At 34.2% G+C, this 20,357-nt stretch overlaps 1 protein-coding gene and 1 pseudogene across 1 annotated transcript in view; one reads left to right on the forward strand and one right to left on the reverse strand.

Annotated features, from left to right (window-relative positions):
* The window catches only part of LOC114045873 (polypeptide N-acetylgalactosaminyltransferase 13), an 816,024-nt gene that overhangs the window by 125,999 nt on the left and 669,668 nt on the right, over positions 1-20,357 (reverse strand). The window lies entirely within an intron of this gene.
* Positions 9,754-10,565, forward strand: LOC114045677 (annotated as a pseudogene).

The following is a 20,357-nucleotide window of genomic DNA, read 5'->3' on the forward strand; positions in this document are numbered from 1 at the left end:
CTCTTTCCTGTTTACCTCTTCATGTTCCACTTGAGTCTTGTATTTGAAAATCAAATTTTCTATTCAGCTCTGGTCTTTTCATCAAGAATGCTTGAAAGTCCTCTACTTCACTGAATGACCACTTTTTCCCCTGCAGGATTATACTCAGTTTTGCTGGGTAGGTGATTGTAGGTTGTAATCCTATCTCCTTTGCCCTCCGGAATATTATATTCCATGCCCTGTGATCCCTTAATGAAGAAGCAGCTAAATCTTGTGTTATCCTGATTGCGTTTCCATAATACTTAAATTGTTTCTTTCTGGCTGCTTGTAATATTTTCTCCTTGATCTGGGAACTCTGGAATTTGGCTACAATATTCCTATGAGTTTTCCTTTGGGGATCTCTTTCAGGAGGAGATCAGTGAATTCTTTCAATTTCTATTTTGCCTCTGGTTAAAAATATCAGGGCAGTTTTCCTGGATGATTTCTTGAAAGAGGATGTCTAGGCTCTTTTTTGGATCATGGATTTCAGATAGTCCAATAATTTTTTACATTCTCTCTCCTGGAACTATTTTCCAGGTCAGTTGTTTTTCCCATGAGATATTTCACATTGTTTTCTAATTTTTCATTCTTTTGGATTTGTTTTTACAGTGTCTTGATTTCTCATAATGTCATTAGCTTCCAATTGCTCTATTCTAATTTTTAAGGAAGTATTTTCTTCAGTAATCTTTTGGACTTCCTTTTCCACTTGGCCAATTTTGCTTTTTGGACATTCTTCTCCTCATTGGCTTTTTGGACCTCTTTTGCCATTTGAGTTAGGCTATTTTTTAAGGTGTTATTTTCTTAATTTTTTTTGGGTCTCCTTTAGCAAGCTGTTGACTTGTTTTTCATGATTTTCTTGCAAAACTCTCAGTTTTTCCTCTGCTTCTCTTACTTGCTTCTCAAAATCCCTTTTGAACTCTTCCAAGGCCTGGTTCTCATTCATATTCTTCTTGGAGGCTTTGGACATAGGAGCTTTGACATCATTGTCTTCTGGTTGTATGTTTTGATCTTCTTTGTCACCAAAGTAAGATAATATAGTTTGACTCTTCTTGTACTGCTTACTCATGATCCTGGCCAATTACTTGAGTTTTAAACTCTTTGTTAAAATAAAAGTCTGCTTCCAATGTGGAGAATGTACTGTCCCAAGCTTCAGGAGTTTGTACAGCTGTTTTCAGAGATACTTCCAGGGATCTGAAAATTTTCAGTTCTTCCAAAGTGCTATGACAAGGGGTGAGGTGTTTTCTCTCCACTGCCACAACAACCCCTACCACACCAGTGGTCCTCCTCACCCCAGGATCGCCCCTCAGAACTGTGACCCAGATTCAAGCACTTCTAAGTTGTCTTTGGTGTTCCTGGGTTGAGAAGTCTGGAAACCACCACAGCTGCCTGTGATTCAGTCCTTTAAAGCCTGCTCCAGGTTTTCTGAGGTCTGCGGGCCCATGCCAAACTGTGCTCCTCTCCCCGCCCAGCGCCATATACCTTTCTGATCAACCATTCAGGCTGTCTTTGGCTGGAAATTTGTTTCACTCTGTCTTTTTGTGAGTTCTGCTGCTTTAGAATTTGTTTAGAGCCATTTTTTATAGGTATTTGGAGAGGTTTGGGGAGTACTCAAGTAAGTGACTGCTTTCCCTCCACCATCTTGGCTCTGCCCCCTGGATTTTCAATTATATTAAATTAAAAAAAAGTTTTTTCACAAACAAACCCAATATAACCAAAATTAGAAGGAAAGCATGAGAGTGGGAAAAAATTGCAGTGAGTTCCTCTTACAAACACCTCACTTCTGAAATAAAAATATGAATTATCCACCAATAGAAATATGGTGCAGGGTACAAGCAGGCAGTTTTCAGAAGAAGAAATCAAAGTTATCAATAATCAAATGAAAAATATGCTCAGAAGAAATAGTTCTTTCACTATTGTTTAGTGAAATGTAGACTAGAACAACTCTGAGGTACCACATACCACCTATCAGATTGGTTAACAAGAGAAAAAGAAATTGACAAATGCTGGAGGGGGTGTGGAAAAATAGATACACTAATGAACTGTTTGTGGACTTGGCAAATATTCTAAACATTCTAAATGACACTTTGGAATTGTGCCCAAATGGCTATACAACTCTGCATATCCTTTGACTCAGCAATACCACTGCTTGGCTTGTGTCACAAACAAATAAAAAAAGGGAGAATCTATGTGTACAAAAGTATTTATTCCAGCAGCAAAGATTTAGAAATTGAAGGGATTTGCATCAATTGGTGAATGGTAGAACAAGTTGTGGTATATGGTTGTGATGGAACATTATTGTGCTGTAAAAAATGACAAGCACAATGGTTTTAGAGGAAAAAAAACTAGGACAAGCTTTATTAATTGTTGGAAAGTGAAGTTAACAGAACCAGGAGATCATTGTACACAGTAACAGCAATATTGTAAGGATGATTAACTGTGAAAAACTTAGCTATTCCAATGAAGTTAATTCAGGACAATTCCAAAGGATTTATGATGAAAAATGCTATCCACCTCCAGAAAGAGAATTGTTGAATTCGGAGAAAATTTTAAGTACAATTTTCTTATTTTCTTTATATGGAAATATGCTTTTTTCCATAATTTTACATGTACAATAGCTATATTGTTGCCTTCTCAAAGGGTGAAGGAGGGAATAGAGGGAAAGAGAGAATTTGAAATTCAATTTTTTTAAAGAAGAGTGTTTAAAATAAATAAATAAATAATAAAATTTTAAAGGAAGAAAACAGGAGAGAGAATTCTGGGGAGATGGTGGAATAGGTCAGAAAATTGTAAGTTCTCCAGATTTCCTCCACAAACAGGACAAAATCATGCTGCAGGGTCAATGTAGAGCGGCAAAAATAAAGAAGAGTTTGGGCAAAATAGTGATCCTCCTGGGAAAACCGGATATCTGAAGAAAGATCCCAGGACAAAGGTTCTGCCCAAGTGAAGTGTAAATATCTCCAGGCTAGTTCCACTAAAATAACAAGCTGCATGCTCTGGGGGCAGCTGGGTTGAGAGGTAGCCTCAACCTCAGCCACAGGAATTTTCATTTCTCAAACAGGTTAAGGAGAAAATATTACAAGCAACAAGAAAAAAAACCAAATATGAGAGAGCCACAATTAGAATTACACAAGACCTGTCAGTGGCTACAATAAAAGATCACAGGTCTTGGAACATGATATATGCAAGAGCAAAAGAACTGGGCTTATGGAAGAAAACATCCTCAGCAAAGAATAAAAAAAATGGATGTACAATGAATCAACGGACTTTCAGGATTTTATTGCAAAAAGACAGAACTAAATAGAAAATTTGACATATAAGATCAAAGAGAAATATAAGGTAAACATCAAAGACTAATTAGATGGGACTCAATAAGGACAAATTGTTTACTTTTTATATGTAGAAAAGTAAACTGTATATCTAAGATTGTCATTAGTAATTTAGTGTTTTGAAAAAAGAGTGGGGTGTAATGGGATTCTAAAAAGCAAAATGATGTAGGAAGAGGCAAAAAGAGCAATTATCTCATGCAAATGAGTTTTGAGTGGAAGAATTAATACAAAGGAATTAGATGGAGGAGGAGGGTAGATAGTTCTGGAGGTTGGATAGTTCTGGAAGTTGGGTATTTCTAGAACCCTATTCTCATTGGGAACAATACATACATACATACATACATACATATGTATGTGTGTATATATATGTACATATATATGTATATAGTCTTCTAAATTCAGAAAGAAGGAAGAGGCAAGCGTATAGGGAGGGGGGAAAGGATAAGGGAGGCATAGGGAATAGAATAAGGGGGGTAAGGAAAGGGATCTAAATTAGCCAGAATTGGATAAAGAGGAAACAACATATATTTAGAAAGCTATAAAACTTCTAAATTCAGAAATAAATGAGGGTAACGGGATAGAGTAAAGGGAGAGGATAAGAATAAGGATTCTTGGAGGGGGATAAGTTCAGGAATAGGAGGGCAAAGTAGCAGGTAGAAGTAAAGTAGAGGAGTGAAGAGGGATAGGAATAAAGTGAGAAGGATAGTGAGGAAAATAAGGAGGAAAATATACAACAAGTAATTATAGTTTAGAATGTGAATAGGATGAATTTACCCATAAAATGGAAACTGATAGCAGATTAAAAGTTTGAATTCTACAGTATGTTGCTTTTAAGAAATGTTATAAAAATGAGAGATACATACAGACATAAAATAAAGGTCTGGAGTAGAATTTTTTATGTAAAAAAGCAGGGATAGTAATCATGGTCTCAGAAAATTTATCAATAGTTTCAGACCATATAAAATAACCAGACAGCATAAAAAATATGAGTGCATACCTGCCAAATCAGACACAGGAACTATATGAATATAAACACAAAATACCTTTTATACAAAGTTAGATATAAATAATTGAAGTAATACATATTGTGCATAAATAGGTAAAGCTAATATAATAAAAATGACATTTTTACCTAACTAATCTATTCATGTAACACCATCCCAATTAAATTACTAAAAAATATTACTGAGCCAGAAAAATAATAACAGGGTTCATTTTGAAGGACAGAAGGCCAGGAACTTCAAGGAAACTGTGGGGGGGGGTGTATGTGAAGAAACTAGATTCAGTAGTATCAGACCTTAAACCATATTACAAGGTGAGAGCAGTGTTAAAGTATAAAATGGAAAATTTTGATTATTTTAAATTAAAATTTTCCTTTACAAATAAAGCCTATATAGCCAAGAATAGAGGAATGCAAAAAAAATGGGCAAAACACTCTCATAGACAATCTCCCAGATAGAATGTGATTGGGCCATAATATTGTTGTGGTTTAGGAAATGATGAGCTGGTGGATTTAGAAAAATATGGGAAGACTTGGACTTATAAAGGAAGATGCTATCCACCTACAGAGAAACAGATGACAAGTTGAAATAAGCATAATGTGGTCTTATGTATATGCATTTGAACGTATATGTGAATATATGTGAATGTTTGTGGATATCTATGCATATCTATGTGTATGTATAAATATACGTGTGTATGTATATGTATGTATGTGTATGTGTGTGTGTGTGCAATAGTACTTAAATTAAAGTCATAGGATCATAGATTTTTGAGCTGAAAGGGAACAGAAAGTTCATTTAGTCTGATATCTTCTTTTCACAGATAACAAAGAAGTCAAATAGTAAATCTTAAAATTTTAAAATAAAATATGCATTTTATCTTGAACCCTGGTCAATTATTACAGAAACTCAATTCACCATTACAAGGTACTCAAATTTCTAACTGATAATCCAAAATAATAATTGATATATTAGAACATCTTTTGTCAATCAATTGGGGTATAGGATAAGGCAGAAGACAGCAAGGGATTCAATAGAGAATTACACAATATCATAAAATTTGAGAATTGGAAGATACTTTTGGCACCCATATATTCCAATTCTTACCCAAGAGGTGTCTCCACTATAAAATAACCTATACAATGAAGGAAGAGAAAAAATAAAGTAAACAGTGCACAAGAGAAGACAAATTAAAATATACAATGAAGCAAAGAAAAGATGGACAGCTTTAAAAATAATGCACAGTATTTATTACTTGAAATGGAAATTTATTGATTTACATTGAATCCTCTCTTATGTTCTGCTGTGTACATGGCAATTCTTTTCCTTTTCTTATTTTATATTCAAGTTCAAAATAAATTCAAATGAAATGAAAAAAATAAAGAAATAAAACTGGTCATGCAGTTTTTTTTAACTGTTTGTAATAGTCACATTCCTGTAATAATTATTTTATTAAGGAATTAACCAGAGTCCTTTGTGACTAGGTTGGGAAAACAAAGGAAAGCTTCTAGGCTTCATCTCAAAGAATCTATTGATGAAACTCAGTCACATGAAATCTTATCACTACTTAACACAGTCAGAGGAGAGGATTCCCAGGAAAAAGGAAAACTGTGTCATTGACTTATATGTGAAATCATAGAATGACAGGGTTGGTAGGGCCCTTGGTGGCTATACAGTTTCCTCCCCAGCAAATTTCTTTTTAAAGGTGAATAAACTAGATAGTGAAGTGATTTGACTAAGATGCCACTGTTAGGGGCAGTCTTGGGATTATTGCATATATCTTCAGAAACAAGGAATTATTAGGTCCTAAACGCAGGTTCTCTTGGTTTGTAAGATTAAAAACTGAACCATAGACCATGTCAATAAGGTATATCATGAAGCAATATTAAACTATCCATTGCATTAAATACATACAATGTGAATTCTAATTAGGGATATAATTAAGGCCAGGTCTGCTCATGAAAAGTGAAATAAAGAACTAAAACAATTACCTGGGATCATTCATTCAAACTAACAAAAAAAAGATGTCCACTCTATTTGACTCCTCTCTCCCTCTCTGTCCCCACACTCATGAACACACACACATATTCATTTGCATGTAAAATACATGGGAAACAAGTGTATATATTATGAATATACATTTGTACCCATATGTGTATATATCCATATATATATATATGCTTAACATTTAATTGGGAGTCTTTTTTTAGCTTGAATTATCTAAATAATTTCAATTTCATTTTACATATCACTTAGTCTAAAGTAGTTGCTATATAAAAATTTTCCAGAAAATAAAAAGATTCAAGTCATGAATTTCTATGAATATACATAATCTTTTCATGTGATAGTGTTTGCTTATAGCATCCTACTTATTATATCAATAAAAATCTAGTGTTTCTAATAAGGTCCAACTTAAAAACATTATTAAATTTCTAGGTTCACCTTATTATAAATTTCAAACCCATTTTCAAAAGGAGTTTAAATTTCCTGATGTACCTACTCTTACATATAACATCCAGTAGATGGAAGCATTTTCCTTTTAAATTAATAAAGACTTCAGAAATGAATTTTCTTTTTGATATCAGAATTGGTAGAAACTGAAAAAAGACACATGCTATCTCAAATGTCACACATTTAAAACTACATTTTACTTGCCTTTTTGAGAGAATTTTAAAATTTGAATATAAGATTTTAACTATTTTTCCTTCCTTTAAAGCATCAGATATAGGGATTATAAATATAATTTCACCAATATTAGAAACTTGTGGATGATGAAATTCCTACAAATTTAGATCAGTATCTTCTCTGGAACTTAGTTTTTTTTTTTTAAGGCAATTGGGGTTAAGTGACTTGCCCAGGGTCACACAGCTAGTAAATATCAAATGTTTGGTCTGAGGCCAGATTTGAACTCAGGTCCTCCTGACTTCAGGGCCAGTGCTCTATCCACTGTACCACCTAGTTGCCCCTGGAACTTAGTCTTAAAGTGTTACCTAGATCCCTGAAAGATCAAGTGATTGAATCAAAATCACACAGATAGCATGTGTCAGATACAGAGCTTGGACCCAGGTCTTCCTTATTTTTCTCTTAAGGAACAGAAAATGTAATTAATTGATTCATGAGTCAGTATATTGCTGTGGTTCTTACCAAGTAATGCTTGCCTTTCACATTGGTGTCCACTTTACTATTGACATTTTTATAAAAAATAAAAATCACAGACTGCAGGAAATTGTCTTCATTTTTTTTAACCATCTTAGGATGTGCAATGTGGGTATCAGTGAAGGCTACTTCTCTGATCAGAGACAGCAGGAGTATTGCCCTTTTCTGGTGATCCCTTGGTGCTTGCTTTCCTCTCTCCCAGGCTGTCTTCTCTGCCCACCAAACTAAATAACATTTCTGTGTATTTGCTCTAAAAACACACTGTTTTCACATTTACCTTGCAATGAAAAAATCACCTGCCTTTCCAAACAATTAATCTGTTTTGATCACTAACATAAATGAAATAGTCAGAAAGAAATTGGATTGGCATTTCGTTAATCTGATCCATTACTCAATGCTTAAATACTATAACATTTGGAAGAAGGAAAAAATAATTAATTAGTTTGGTGGAAAATAAAGAGATGTGTAGACTTACCTTCAAATTTATTCTGAGTATAGAAGTAACTATAGAACAGAGTGGATTGAATTCTTTTAGAAATTTATTGACTCTTCAAAGGATCAGAAGAATTGTGGTTTTCTTCATTGAGTTTATAAACCAAACTAATGAATGTATACTCTGCTACAACCTGAAACAGTGTGGTTAGGGTACCTGTAGTCAAACTTGCCTCATACCCACTGGTACATTTCTTGTTAAGATAATGGTTTGGACCTGTACTTCAGTTCTGAAGAGAACAGTTAAGCTATGATTGACAGACTGAACTCTGATAATAGCTCTTAACTGCTCATTACTTTTATATGTATTAAGCAAGCTCAATCAGCTCATATTTCATTGAAAGCTCTTTTGTCCATTCAAGCCTTATGCTTTTAAAGATAAATGGTTATTATATTTAAATAAGTTTAACACAAAACCATAGGTGAAAAGTACAGATGCCCATTTTATTAAGGGGACACGGATATTGGGGAAAATGTGGATTATGTTTATAGAGTACTATCAGTGATCCACTTAAGGTGATTCCAATACTTGTGATATTTGCATTTATGTTTCTCAGTCAGTCACTTCTTTGTTACTAATGTTGGGCATTTACAGACCTGTAGCACACAAATAATCTCATCAGTCTTTATTTCAAAGGCAAAGCTTTCTCCGGCTCATATTTTCAATATGACTTTACCACTTGCTTAGTGACTAATGAGTGGAAATATTAGTGGATGAACTGAACCATTTCATTCTTGACTATAGCTATAAAGGACATCAGAAAACAAAAGGGAATCACACATATATGGAAGAGTGGTTCACAGATTCGCGTGGGAGGGGCAAATAAAGGAGGTGTTTTTTGTTATGTGTCCAAAAGCAATAAAAAACATTTTCATGGGCCATTAGGTCATTTCATATTGCAGTGCTCATGAAAGCATTTGTAAAAATAAAATCACCATGATGATAATTGCAACTCTCATGCCAATGTCTGTTGCAGAGGATGGAAAGATAATAATTCTATGAAGAATTTTATAAAGCCATCTAAGTTAAATGAACTGCTAATTTAATATTTGACAACTTCAATATAAAGGTAGAGAAGGATACCAAAAATATATTGGAAAACATAATTCAAGAGTGGAAAATGACAATATGCAAAGGCTTAGAAACTATTGAGAAGCTTCAGACACAGCAGAAATACTCCAAGAAAAAAGTTACTATACATGGAAAGCAGTTAACATAATAATATATACATGCCAATTAAAATGATCATATTCCAATAGTAAGGAAAATATTAATTACCAATGTGAGAGTCCTTTCTAAATAAGTATTTTGGGTTCTACCACTTGGCTATCAAAAAAAGAGAAAAATTGTGACTAAATTAGAAGAAAACAAAAATGAAAAGAAAACAGGGCATTCAAGTGAGGAAACTTCAATTTAAACAATTGATGACAACAAAACATGTAAAATAGATTAAAGATAGACATCTTAGTTTTAATAGATCTGAACCATTGTATTGAAGAAACTGAGGGCTAGAGATGTTGAGCAATTTGTCCAATTTGAACAGGTCATATACCAAGGTTTTGAGATGTTCTTGAGGGTAAAGTATTGGGAAGGATGTTGGGATGTGATGAGAATACATCATTTAATGGAGCCAGTGGTGCATACACTAAAGCTGTGTGCACCTCTGCTTTCTATTGAGATAATCACATTGTTCTTTTGTTGCTACCATATTCAATAAATCAAATGAACCCACAGTTGAAATACAGAAACTTTGATTGTTAGAAAGTAAATCCACTCTTCCTTTCTTGTCCTGCTGGCCAAGATGCCAAAAGGAAAGAAGGATGAGGGGAAAAAGGTGGCTCCAGCCCCTGCTGTTATAAAGAAACAAGAGGTCAAGAAAGTGGTCAATTCTTTGTTTGAGAAGTGGTGCAAGAACTTTGGCAAAGGAACCTCACTCGATTTGTCAAATGGCCTCGATACACCAGACTGCAGAATCAAAGGTCTAACCTTTATAAACACTTGAAAGTGTTGCCAGTAATTAACCAGTTCACCCACACTTTGTTTTATCAGACAGCTACTCAAATGCTTAAATTGGCTCACAAATACAGATCTGAGACAAAGCAAGAGAAGAAGCAAAGGCTGCTAACTTGGGTTGAACAAAAAGCTGCAGGCAAAGGACATGTCCCCACTAAGAGACCGCCTGTCCTCAGAGCAGATGTTAACACTTTTACTATCCTGGAATAATAAAAGAAAACACAGTTGGTAGTGATTGCACATGATGTGTACAACATTGAGCTAGTGGCCTTCCTACCTGCCTTGTGCTGAAAAATGGGGTTTACTTACTATATTATCAAAGGTAAAGCCACACAGAAAGACCTGCAAAAACTTTGCCTTCATGCAAATTAATCCTGAAGACAGGGGAGCCCTGGCTAAACTGGCAGAAGCCATGAAAAACAATTACAACTATAGATATGATAAGATCTGTTGTCACTGGGGTGGCAAAGTTTGGGTCCAAAATCAGTGGACCCAAACTGGGTCCAACACCAAGCTGGGAAAGGAAAAGCTAAGGAATTTGCAGCCAAATTGTTTTAAATGTATGTTTGATTTTTCCCTACATAAAAACAAAAAATTTAAACAAAATGAAAACAAAAAAGAACATAACCCACAAAATTAGGAAGTGTGACTTTATGTATAGTACTAGAAACAGGATACTGGAATGAACGAATGAAAGCTCATTCTTTATGAGCATGTGCAGTGTTCTTTATTAATTTAATCTTTACAAGAGCCATTGTTTCTGATCTGTTTACTGTATGAAGAATGGCAGCTTTTCAAATGCTTGTAGAGCCAGAACTGAGAATGATTACAAAAGGAACTAAGTGGATAATCGCTCTCTGTTTCCTGCTTGATTTTGTTCAAATGAAAAGTTCTTTAAGCCTCCAGGTGGAAAGAGAAAACTCTACTTAAGAAAACCTGGCAATTCTTTTCCTCTTTTGTTTCAGTGTGTAACTGTATAGCCATATTTTGCACTTTGTTTCTTTTACAAGTCAAACTATTCTTTTGAGATAATTTTTGTAAATTTCTACATTTTTGAATATTTAATTATATGCAAATATAATTATCTAATTAAATGGCCTCTGTTATATTATAAATCGTGTACAAATATTGATATTGCAGCTACTATGACAAGTATAGATTTGCCTCAATAAAATTCTGGTGCCTTACTGATAAATATTAATATTTTTGGTTTCTTGGACCTTTGCTTCTCTCTAGGCTTGGCTGATTTCAAAATCAATACTGGACTTCTGCTCTCTAACTTCTAGAAGTTCCCTTTCCTTGTTATTTTGAAACTTACAAGACTGTAGACTATGTGGATAATGTTTAAACTAATATTAGTAAAGAATACATACAACAGAAACAGAAGCAATGGCATGGTCATGTACTCATGGGTCACATATTGGCAGGTTTGGGTGGGAAGGCCCAAGGCCTCTTCCCCACCCCCCTCTATTCCCTAGAGTTTACAGTAATCCTCATTTGAATGCAATTGGATCAGAAAGGGAATCTGATCACCTAGTTAGAGCCTTTTGTAAATATTCTCAGTTTCAGGTCATTAACCAATCAAAAAGTTCCTCTTTTTCAGTGGTAAGCAGAACAGAAATAATTACTGTCATGACTCTGAAGTTCACATAAGGATTGAATCAAAAGTGCTTGCCAGACATTCTTATAAAGACTGGGCTCTTATTGGCCATTCCCAGTCTCCTGTTACATACAGATGAAGAGAGAAATATAGTAAAAATCTTTGATGCTAGATGGTCTCTGTTCATACAAGAAATATTAAAAAATTACTCTCAAAAGTAAGGGATATAACTTAATAGACCAAATATAAATTTTAGATTAATTGCTTATCAGTGACTAAAATATTTTTGAAATGAGAATAAAGAAATAATATAGTTTAATTACTTTATTGGCTTTGATGTATCAACTACATTCCCTCACAAAAGCTGTAGTATACATTTTTGTTAAATATTGTATTGTGCAACAATATATTGATTTATTACTAATTAAGAATAATTACAATTACAAAAAAAACAAATCATTACAAAAACAAAAACTCTTTAACAGGCTTTATCCTTGATGGTGGATATTTACTTCTTTTAAACTAAGGTATACAGGATGAAAACTTTGTCTTTCTTCTGAATGTCTTTGACTTTACATTAATGGACAGAGAGCTAGGTCTTTACTGCCAACCAAAATATGATTAGTTTTCTCTGATGTGTATATGTGGTTGTGTGTATGTGTTAGTGTGTGTGTGTGTGTGTGTGTGTGTGTGTGTGTGTGTATGTTGGGGGGTGATGGAAGTGGTGATCAAGGGGATATGACTCTACATTCTTTTTGCAAGATTTGATTGCAAAGGAGGATTTCCTTCTAGAGGATATTTGCCATTAGGCACTGAAAATATTACAAGCTGTGCTTATAGCTATTTCTATTAGCTGAAGTCTAAAGTGAATCAGCCATTCTTATTAACTCTCAGGTAAAATAAATCAATCCCAGTCAATTTATCTTTTGATACCCTTCAGAGTGTTCTTCATTTTAAGCAATGGATTCACTATGGGTCAATACAATATTATTAGAATTCTTTATGGTTTGTTTTGTTTTGTAGAAAAAGTTTGTTTAGGGGCATGGGGAGAAAGAGAGAGGAAAAGATAAACAAAAAGAAAGACAAAGACATAGAGCCAGAGAAAGATGAGAGAAGCAGAGAGACAGAGAAACAAACAGACTATGAAAATATATTTTTCTTTTTCAAGTTGACTAAGCATCTTTGACACATAGACTATATGAGAGTAAGATTCAAGACATAGTTTATGGGAAAGACCTGACACCAAAATCAAAGTTAGGTGAGTAATCTCAAACATATCTAATTTATTTTAATCTAATTTACACAAGCCCATTTTCACTATTGTCTTGTTTTGTATGAAATGTACTCTAAGTCTTAATGCTTCAAAGGCAAGGACACATCCCTTTATAATAAATTTTGGTATTCTTTAACCCTAACATATAGTATCTAAGATAGGGTCAAAACCTATTTGGGCACTTGCTGAGTATAGTTTCCTTTACCGGTGTACATAAATTCAGACTTTTAATGTACATTTTAGTTTGAGAAAACTATTCATCCCTATTTTAGGGGGTGCAGAGCTGTTATGCTATTTAGCATAACCTCATGTGAAAAAATAGTGTTGTTTACAAAATGACTATCACTAAAAGTACAATGAAGGTGATTCTCCTGTTTGAAAGCTTGGTGTATTTTAAAACCCTGGCATAACTCTCCATAAGTTTTATAGCATTCCAGAAGTTTATCTGGTATCTGCTAACTGCTATATCTACTCAAAACCAGAAGGATCCACCATGTTTACCAAAATTGCTAAATTGGTGAGTGATACTGGAATTTTTATGAGATTACGCAGATTAAAGTATATGTAGTCTTTGCCAATAAAGATTTTTTGCTATTTTGACCTAAAAACTGGGCTACTAAAACAGTTGATCACTTTATATAAATATAACTTGCATTGATTTCTTTGAGTGTACGCTGTGTGTACACAGATACAGTCATAGATAGTATTATAATGTATAGTAAGCTCATTGATGGAAAGGAATGTTCCAAAATCACAGAACATTACAGTGGGAAGGGACCTCAGTGGTCATCTTGCCTAACTGACATCATGAAAAGAATGTGTACTATCATATACAACATAAGTTGTCATATAGCCACTGATCAAATGCCTCCCAATGAGTGGGAACCTACTACTTCCTGAGTCAGCCCATTTCACTCATGGAGAACTCTGTTAGGAATTTTTAAGTGCATTTTTTGTATAGTATTTATATTATTGTTTCTTTTTTATGGATATTAAGCCTAAATTTGCCTTTTAGCAACTTTTTTTTCCCTGCTCCTGTTCCTGCCCTCTGGGGCCAAACAGAAAAATGAAATCCTTCTTCCATAAAATAATTATTTAAATATTTGAAAATAGCTACTATGGCCACCTTGTTTCTTTTATTCTGCAGACTACACATCCTTAAATCCTTCCACTTCTTCTCATATGATATGGACTCAAGGATTCTTAGAATCCCAGCTGCCCTCCTCTAGAAGGTCTATAACTTATCATTGTCCACCAGAACATGAATATAATGCTCCAGATTTTGTCTGACCAGAAAAGAGTATTGAGAGATTATTATACCTCCTTATTTCTAAGGCTAATTTTCTTTTAATTCAGCCAAAGACTAATTAGTGTTTTGGCTCATGATAAATAGGTAGAAAGATAGAAAAAAATAATATGTAGCCCTTGTAATTATTTGCACATAAGAAATTATTACTTGCTCTAAATAATGGCATTGTGAATGCTGCTCTGGCAGTACATCTGAGTTCAAATTGTGACTCGATATTGCTCACTAGTCATATGACCCAGTCATATAACTGGTGATTGCCACTTTGCCTCTCTGTCCCTTAGTTATGTCATCTATAAAATGGAACTTGTAAGGTTGTGGTGAAGATGAAACTGTTGTTATTCAGTAATTTTTCAGTTGTGTTCAACTCTTTGTGACCCCATTTGGGATTTTCTTGGCAGAGATTCTGATGTGGTTTGCCTTTTTCCTTCTCTGGTTCATTTTAAAGATGAGGACACCAAAGCAAACAGGGTTAAGTGACTTGCCTAGGATCACACAGCTAGTACTGTCTGAGGCCAGATTTGAACTCACAAAGATGAGTCTTCCGGACTCCAGACCTGGCACTCTATCCATTGCATCATCTAGCTGCCTGGAAGGTGAATACTATCTGTACAAATTAAGTCCTTTTCAAACTTTAATGCATTAGATTTATTTTATAATCATCATCATCATCTTGATTTCTGTAAGAATAAGCCTCTATTTCTCTTACTTTCTTGAAATACTTTTCATTGTATAATTTATACTATATTGCCTGCATGAATTTCTCCACATTTTAACTTTTTTTTTCTATTCACAGATGATGAATTTTAACTACTCAGTACATCAGGAAAATGAATTGTATACTTATTGAAAGTTAAATAATTAAGATACCTTTTCAACTTTGGACACACAGTTAGTTTGATTTGGTGACTATAAAGAGATTTAAACTTTGATGCCAATCCATTGAGCAGGGCTCCTGTGATTCCTTTGTTGATGAAATAAAGCATGAGTGTGCTACTTTCCTGGCTGAATGAAGACATTGACTTAAAAATACAATTGCAAAAACAGGATGTGGAAAGCATAGGTCTAGGGAATGAATTCAATATTTCTATTTAACTTTAGTCTTTGTCTTCTTTATTTATGCTAAGATAGATACCTTCAGTTTAAAAAAAAAACTCAATAAAGGATTTGTCTAAATTTAAATTCTACACCATAAAGCTAACCTTCCCAATTCATCATGTTGTTTTACATTGTTTGGCTTATTCATGTTTGGAACGGAATTTAATTTTCTTTCATTGTTGCAATAGGTCAGAAGATGCAGATACTCAAATTAAAGTTATAGGATCATAGATTTTTGAGCTGAAATGGAACAGAAAGTTTATTTAGTCTGACATCCTCTTTTTACAGATAATAAAGAAGTCAAATGATTTTTTAAGATCACAAAAATAGTAAATCTTAAAATTTAAAATAAAATATGCATTTTATCTTGAACCCTGGTCAATTATTACAGAAACTCAATTCAGCATTACAGTGTACTCAAATTTCTAACTGCTAATCCAAAATAATAATTGATATATTAGAACATCCTTTGTCAATCAATTGGGGTATAGGATAAGGCAGGAGAGAGCAAGGGATTCAATAGAGAATCACACAATATCATAAAATTTGGGAACTGGAAGAGACTTTTGGCACCCATATATTCCAATCCTCACCCAAGAGATATCTCCACTATAAAACAGCCTATACATGATCATCATGTCTCTGTTTGAACACCTCCAAAGAACAGTAATTTAGCACTTCTTGAGGAAGTTCATTATGTTTTTGAACAGCTTGAATAAGTTAGGAAGTTTTTCCTGATACCAAGACAAATTTTTCCTTTTTGCAACTTCCTCTCATTGCTCTTGGTTCTGACTTCTAGGGCCAAAGGAAACAAGTCTAAACCCTCATCTACATAATAGTCATTCTGATACTTGTAGACAATTTTATTTTTCTGTTGAGTCCTCCTTTCTCCAGGCTAAATATACTAAGTTTCCTTAACTGATCCTCATATGCCATGAGCTCAAGCTCCACCACCATCTTGGTTTTCCTCCTTTGGACACATTCCATTTTATCAATGTCCTCTTTTAATTTTGAGTACCAAAATAGGAATAGGGGCAGGGATAAAAGGGTAGGGTTAAGGTTAGGAATAGGGATGGTGTTGGACCTAAGATTTCAATGGCATAAGGAACTCTTAAGTGAAGGAACTTGACTTGCCAATGTAGTGTTCAAATCTTTTCTTATAAATTAAGACATTGCCCAAAGCACTCTGAGATTAATTGACTTGCACATGGTCTCACTGCCAGTACTTTTTGGAACTAAGAATTGAATCTTTTTGACTTCAAGGCCAGCTCTCTATTCACTGTGCCATGCTGCCTCTCTTTATTGACCAGAATTGGCCAAATTATTTCAAGTGAATTCTGACAACAGCAGGAGATTGTGAGACAGTAACCTCTCCACTGTTGGTAAATGTGTCCTTCTTAATTAATCTCAATAGGTAGCATTTTTTGGCTGCCACATCACTTGCTGACTCATATTGATTGTCTGGGCAGTGAGGTGGTGCAGTGGCTAGAGTGCCAGGTCTGGAGTCAGGAAAATGTGAGTTCAAATCTAGCCTCAGACACTTACTAGCTGTGTGATCCTGTGTAAGTCACTTAACCCTGTTTGCATCAGTTCATTTATCTGCAAATGAGCTGGAGAAATAAAAAGGCAAACCACACCAAGATCTCTTCCAAGAAAACCCCAAATGAGGTCATAAAGAGTCAGGGCTGACTGAAAAAAATGATTGAATATTGAAATTAAAGCCCTCCAATCTTTCCCATAGCACATATTACCTACATATGCTTTTCCCATGTTACTCTTATGAAGGGGATTGTTTTTGTATCAAAGTGCAAGACTTTGTATTTATCCCTATAATTTCATTTTATTAGCTTGAGCCCAATGTTCCACTATGTCAAGATTCTTTTGGATTCTGACTCTTTCATCAAGTATATTAGTAATACCTCTCTAATGTGTATTATCTGAAAACTTGATGGGTATATGCCTTTATCAAAGTCTCTGATCTCAATGTTAAACTTCATAGATTCTTAGGGTACCTCATTGGAGATTTCCTGCAATATTGATATTGAATCATTAATAACTCCCCATCATCAAAGCAGTTCTCAATCTATCTGAGTGCATTGTCATTTATGCTGTATCTCTTGATTTTATCATAAGAATGTGGGTACTTCCTCACAAGCATGACATTTTAAATATATAATTCTGGAACAAATAGCAAACATTTACTCAATAAATGCTGAATTATATTGATTTGGACTGAGGAGAGGAAGAGGCAATATAACATATAAAAATGTAGTAGTTTCAAGACTCAAACCTTAGTCACTTACTAGCCATGATCCTGGGCAAATCACTTGACCTCTTTCTGCCTCAGTTTCCTCTTCCAAAAAGTAGGGATATTAGTCATACCCCATAAACTGTAGTGAGAATAAAATGAGATAAAATGCTGTAAAGCACTTTGCAAACCTTAAAGTGCTATATAAATGCTATCTCTCTATCATACAGGTATATCATAGAGTTACTCATTCTGTGATTAAGTCTGCTGAAAATCAATAAGCAGGTGATATTATTAGGATTTTTTTACATTGAAGAGACTTATATATTGAACAGAAGCCATAATCCAGAGTTCTCCATACAGGGGCAATAGGAGAAAAGTGTATGAAGACATTGTGTCAAGTGTAAGGCAATGGCATGTCAAGTCATGAGCTCATGAATGGATTGAGGAAAAAAAAAACTATTGCTTGATATCACTGATGCATCTAGGCACTAAAGTGAAGGGCTAAAATTCATCATAAAGTCTGCATTCTTGAGGAGTATAGCCTATTTAGGTATCTATTTGTTTAGCCTGAGATAGCCCAGAATAGCAGAGGCCCCTAGCTGAGGAGGAGAAGGCAGAGAATCCCTATCTCCTTTGCTTCCAGGAATAGGTAAAGTTGCTGTATTTCTTTCCAGAAACAGGAAGGAGGAGCTGGATAATTCATAATATATAGTGTTGAACAAAAGTTATACACTAAATATATGCTCTTATCTTTTTTGTTTGTTTGTTTGTTGTTGTTGTTGTTTACCATACATGAAAGAGCTGTGCTTTCCTTACATTAGCAAACTCCCTACATGGGAAGTCTCTCCATCTGAGATTATAACCCAACTATGAGTTAGTAAATAAGTCTTAAGGAAAAGCCTATGGTACACAGAGGTGTTATAGCTATTTAATGTGAAGGTAGAATCTGATCCTGGGCTTTGCTCACTGGAAGCCTAGCAACCTATCCATGTTGCTATTTTTATATCATAAGTAATTGAAATTGACAAGGAAATGTATTTTAGTTTTGTCCTTTATAAGCCATACCATCATCACTTTCATATCAAAACAAGATCAATGTTTAAATATATATACATGCAGGTTTGCATGTGTATTGTGTGTGTACACATAGACACACACATGTCTTCATGCATTCCCACATGCATGGCCTCCAATTCAGTCATTTTCAATGATTTAAAGGGACATTATCAATTTTTCCATTTCAGTTCATTTCTAGGAAGGAAAATTTCCTTTTTTTCTCTCTTTTTTCTTTTCTTTTCTTTTTTTTAGAGATTTGCAAACATTCAGATAACAGTAGGTACACAAACATACTCAAGCTCATGTAGGATTTTTACTTAAGCACAGAAAATTACAAGGATTTGTTTTTGTTAGTTTTGAACTTTAAGTATACATCTTAAATCAGATCACCTTAATTTGTTGCCTCACACAGTATTCTATCCCATTAGCTTTAAGAAGAAAAAAATCCCAACTTATAATAAGTTTTATTTGAGAGCAGCAATCTAATTCCCATTGATTATGAATAAACCTTTTCCATAGCCAGGTTTGTGCTCCGGTTTATGCTAGGCTAGTACAAATCAATGCATCTGTAAGCATCAACATGTACTAAACAATCAATGAAGAAGTGAAATCAGTATTTACTGTTCAGTGATTTTGTTTACATTTAAAGGAAATGAAAATGCTCAGTGAAAATGCACACTATACTTTAGGAGTAATGGTAAATGATTCATGAGGCAAAATCAAATATGGTTTCCTAATATTTCAAATAAATAGAAAGAGATGAGATGCAAAAAAAATCTAGAAACTTTTGTTATCTGAGAAAACTAAGATGAAGGTCCTGAGGATCCTCATTTGTTTGATTTTTTTAGACAATATGATCATGATAGAATTATCTGCAACTGAAGAACCAGGCTAGAATCATTTGCTGTGGTTCACTAAAACAGCTCTGTAAGCAACAGAATGAATATTTTTGGGTCTGTCACATTGCTTAGTCAAAGAGATAGGTTTCAGTTAAATGAACTGCTATGGTCTAGACATGACATGCAACATGAAAGAAATAGCAACCACAAATTGTGGAATTGTTTTGGTAAATCTTACTGTAGATAACATTCTCATAATGGCAGAGATGCAAGCTCTTTTTTTTTAATTTGTCATGGCCATTCATAAAGTAACATGATGGGATACACCACTATGGCTGGTTACAAAAAATAGTTATAGGGAACTGGGAAATTGGGGGCTTAGGGAGGCCTAGGCACATTAAAGTAATTTTCTCCAAGATTTTGCAGCTTTTGCATAGTTGTTGGGAAAAGTTTAAAAATAGCATTTCTGTGAATCTGACACTAAGCAGTTGAGCTCTTATAAGGAATTAAAATTACTTAATGTTGTCATATGAAAATTTAACTGAAATATGAATAAAATTCTCCTGACCCACTGGGAGACAAAAAAAGGTGACCTGAATTAGGATGAAAAAAATTGAGATTAACCTTTACACAAAGCCTCCATAAGAAAATGAACTTGACTTGACATTCCCATAGAGGAACATACATATTTAAAGATAAAAAATAAAGAGATCTGAACAAGACACCTAAGAAGACACTAAGTTGCTAACATATGTAAATGAAATTAGTTTTGTTCAGCCATTTTTCAGTAACGTCTGACTCTTCATGACTCCATTTGGGGTTTTCTTGGTGAAGATATTGAAATCGTTTGCCATTTCCTTCTCTAGCTCATTTTACAATGAGGAAACTTGAGGCAAACAGGGTTAAGTGACTCTCCCAGGGTCACAT

Source organism: Vombatus ursinus, unplaced genomic scaffold (assembly GCF_900497805.2).
Source record: "Vombatus ursinus unplaced genomic scaffold, bare-nosed wombat genome assembly UNPS02014779.1, whole genome shotgun sequence".
NCBI classification, from domain to species: Eukaryota; Metazoa; Chordata; class Mammalia; order Diprotodontia; family Vombatidae; genus Vombatus; species Vombatus ursinus.